Here is a 4,149-nt window from a genome sequence, read left to right as displayed (position 1 = left end):
CAGTCCCAAGGGGAGAAGTCATCATTGGTCAAAACCAGAGGTTGACAAAACACAACTTGCCAGCAAGATCAGGCATGCCATTTCTTTTTGAATGGCCACGAGCCATACAATTTTTTTAAAAACAGTTTTAAAAAGTTGAAAAAAATAAAAGTCAAAATAATATTTTGTGACAGGTAAAAATTATATGAAATTCAAATTTCAACACTCACAGGTAAAAGTTTTATTTTGGAACACAACCACACTTTTCTCTTTACTGTATCTATGGCTGCTTCTGTTTACAACAGCAGAGTTGAGTAGATGTGACAGAGATTGCATGCCCTGAAAAATATTTACTAAAATATTTACTAGCTGATTGATCATTTTCAGAAGTTTGATGACCCTGGTTCTAAACCAAATATGGTAACTCCAATCTCTTTCCAGTGTTTATGTTTGGGCAAGCACGAGACTCAGTTCTGGGCTAATGGAATACAAGGGACAGGGGGCTTCTGGGAAAGTTTTTTTGCATGTGATAAAAAATTTTGTAAAGAAAGCTCCTTCCTGCACTTGGATTTTACATGTGAGGATGTGACAGAGCTATGGCAGCCACTTTGTGATCATGAGAGAAAAGTCAAGAGAATGACAGAGAAGCTGATCCCAGATACTTTTGAGCTGTTAAATTTTTTTTTTAATCTTATTTATTTATTCATGAGAGAGAGAGAGAGAGGCAGAGACACAGGCAGAGGGAGAAGCAGGCCCATGCAGGAAGCCCGACGCGGGACTCGATCCTGGGACTCCAGGATCACGCCCCAGGCTGAAGGCAGGTGCTAAACCACTGAGCCACCCAGGGATACCCTTGAGCTGTTAAATTAAGCAACTCTGGAACTTCCTATTTCTAGATTTCTTTTTATATTCAAAATAAATATATTAATAGTTGTGCATTCTGCTACTGGAAGCCAAGTATTTCCTAAAGCATGTCATTTAAAAAATGATTTTTAAAATTATGTCATAGTATTTCCTCTTACTGATGATGATCCATTAAGTTTTATCCACTCATGGGCATTTATCCTAAGTCCTTGCTATTATAAATTATGTCTTTAAAATACATATATATATATATATATATATATATGACAAATTCAATCCTAAGGCTCATGAAATATACATCTCAGCTGATTTTCTTACTTTTTTTTTTTTTTTTTTTTTGCTTGTACCATTTGCTGGTACCCTTGTACTATTAAAAAGCTGTCAAGGAAAAGACAAAAGAAATTGCCCTCATTTAAAACATTGTCTTAACTTTTTCATGGGATACAAAATACTCCCTTATTCCATATAGATGACAAAAAATAAAAATCCACGTTTATTTCAAATACAAAGTCTACCTAATTTCATAAAAGATTTGAGAGAATTTTCAATAAAGGTTACATCAGCAGCCAATAATATTCAATGGGAGTTGTGTAATCAAAGCATTTTTTTCCTTTCTCACTAATTAAAAGTACCCTTGAATTGGAAATGATTTACATTTTTAAATTATTTACAACTCCAATTAACACTTTGTTAAGACACATCCACATGGTATTAGGGCCAAAATGCTTCAAGTGATGAAATTATTTCTCCTTTTGGTGTCATTAACTATTGCATTGTGAAATACTATTGAAATAGCAAAGTCTCCCTTTTCTGTGTTAGCTACTCTGCCCCCTTTCTTCTGACCTGCGTCACACCTGCCCTCCATCACAGTCAGCTGCACTAATGTCCCTGGATTGCGCAGTCCAAGTGTAATAATCAACCAACTGGAGCAAAGGGGTCAGTGCATTGTATTTGCTTGGTGTTGGGAACCCAGCTCAGAAATGCCATTGGGTTAACCTACCTATACTGAAAGCATAATGCAGGACTCTTTTAAGTCCTGTTCTCCAGGCCATCAGATATCTGGGGAATTAGCCATAAAACAAAGTTTGTGTGGATACCAAGCAGGTGGTTTTCCAATCAGTTCTCTGAGCTGTGAGATGTTAAGCTTTTCAACATTTTATATTTGTGTTTCTATTCCTAAAGCAAAGATAACAGAAAGAGCCACTCCTGTGAGGGATTTTAAGTTGCTGAGGTGAATTTATAAGATATGAAGGGAGATCTATTTCAGGAGAAAGAACTGGTTCCTGCAACCCTCTTGCTTTTAAAAGGAGGCTGTCTAGGAGGTTATGGACATGAACTTCAGAATTGAACACAATTTTGTGGAGTTCCAGCTCTTTTATTAGTACTTATATAACTTTGGGCACACGATTTGACCCCTGGGAGCCTCTGTGCCTTCACTAGCATCATTGGTGCCAGCCATGGTTCGAGGTGCCAGCAAGATACAGCAAACAAGACAACAGGATAGAGGCAAATGGATGTGTTTTTTTTTTTTTCCAAAAAAAGATAACTTTGTAAATTAGGGGTTAAAAACTTGCAGAAATGTTTCCTGGTTGTTTTTGAGTGTACGAATAAACTGAGGCTAAGGTTGTTGAAGAGAGGTGAGGGAGAGAAGAAATGGTGTGGTGAGAGTCTGGAGTAGCCCTTGTGAGAGTAGGAGAAGGGGTTCAGGGAGACCACACAAAGAACGAGGTGCACACAGTGGACTGGAGTAGCACCTGTCCTCACAGTGGATGGCCCCAGTAGGCTCCCAGAGCAGCAGTGGCCCAAGTGGTGGATGGCCCCAGCAGGATCCAGAAGATCGGAGGCCATGATGCAGTTGCATGAAGGCTGGGCTTTGAAAAAGTTAAATAACTCATTAAAAGTCACCCAGATTTTTACAGAAGCATCCTGGTTCCAGTTCCAGTGCTCTTTCCAATCTGCAACGGAAGATCTGGATCTTTCTTTAATGAGGTTTCCTTTGGGCCTAATTTTTCTAGCTTGCTAAAGCCACTGGACAGGGGATACTGAAAGTCCTTTTGTCCTCCGGGATTTTTTAAGGGTAGGTTCTGCTCCTGAGTCAGCTTCCCCCCAGTTAGGTCACAAGTCACTTTGGGCAAGTATTTCAAACTCCTTCGCTTGTTTCCGTAATTGAATTGTTTCAGAAACTTGACTTCTAAAGCGCTAATTTTGTGAAAAGACAGTTTTGTGCTGTTTTGATGAATGCCTCATTTATCAGGAGTTCTGATGCCTTCATAGCACCTCCACCTCATGAAGGTCTATGCAGTTGGGCGTTCTCATGAAGCACAAACACAAGTCACATGGAATATTTAAGTCCCCCCCCCATCACTTAACTGACATTGTCACTAATCCACCACCACAATCAAACGGGCAAAAACCAACTGTAAAAGGAAAAGAGAGCATGGTTTAAGGAGGAAAATACAGCATAGAAAATGAAAAATGCATGAACACTGAACCAAAGAAACCCAAAGACTAGGACTGCGTTATATTGAGCAGCTCTCAGTAATAATAGCTCTTTGTCCCTAGTAGGGAACTAGAGAAAATTCCTTTACTCCTGGTATGCAAGATTCCTTGAATTGTGCTTTTGAATAAAATGCCAGAGAGCCTATAATTCATTAGGAACTAAAAGATCAGAGGAGCTATTTAGAGCTCGTTTTCATGGGTGGGCCTACTTTCTCGAAGGGGTCAAGTGAGGATGGATTTCCTTGCGATATGCAGAACGGGAAGTGTGTGCTCTGTGGGGTTTTTCTCTGGCAATAAGCGAATGTACTTTTCATCACTGCGTTTCCAGCACTTTTGTATTCAAATATAATCTAAAATCGAGGCCTTGAGGTCCGGCAAGGTCAATCAGCCTGAAGACCTCGCTCGGTGGGTCCTCCTGACCCCCCCGCCCGCGTCCTGAGCGCTAAGCGGGGGGCGAGCCTCTCGGGAGTCCCCCCGGAGCCTGGAGGAGGGACAGGGCTCCCCCGCCCTGCGGAGACCCGCAGCCGCTCCGGGGCCGGCTCCTGCGGCCTGCGCGGGCCGGGCGCGCCGCCTCACCCGCCACTTCCGCTTCCCGCGCTCCCGCCCCGCCCCCGCCCCCGCCCCGCGCAGCCCCCCCGCGCTCCCGCCCCCGCCCCGCCGCCCGCCCCCGCCCCGCCCCCGCCCCGCCGCCCGCCCCCGCCCCGCCCCCGCCCCGCGCAGCCCCCCGCCGCGGGGCGCCCCTGGGCTCGTGGGGCCCGGTCCGAGCGCCCCCGCCGCCCGAGCGCCCCCGCAGGAGAGGGCGGGGCG

This window comes from Canis lupus, chromosome 25 (genome assembly GCF_011100685.1).
Source record: "Canis lupus familiaris isolate Mischka breed German Shepherd chromosome 25, alternate assembly UU_Cfam_GSD_1.0, whole genome shotgun sequence".
Lineage (NCBI taxonomy): Eukaryota > Metazoa > Chordata > Mammalia > Carnivora > Canidae > Canis > Canis lupus.
The sequence above is the reverse complement of the archived record's forward strand: the minus strand, read 5'-3'. Positions refer to the sequence as shown.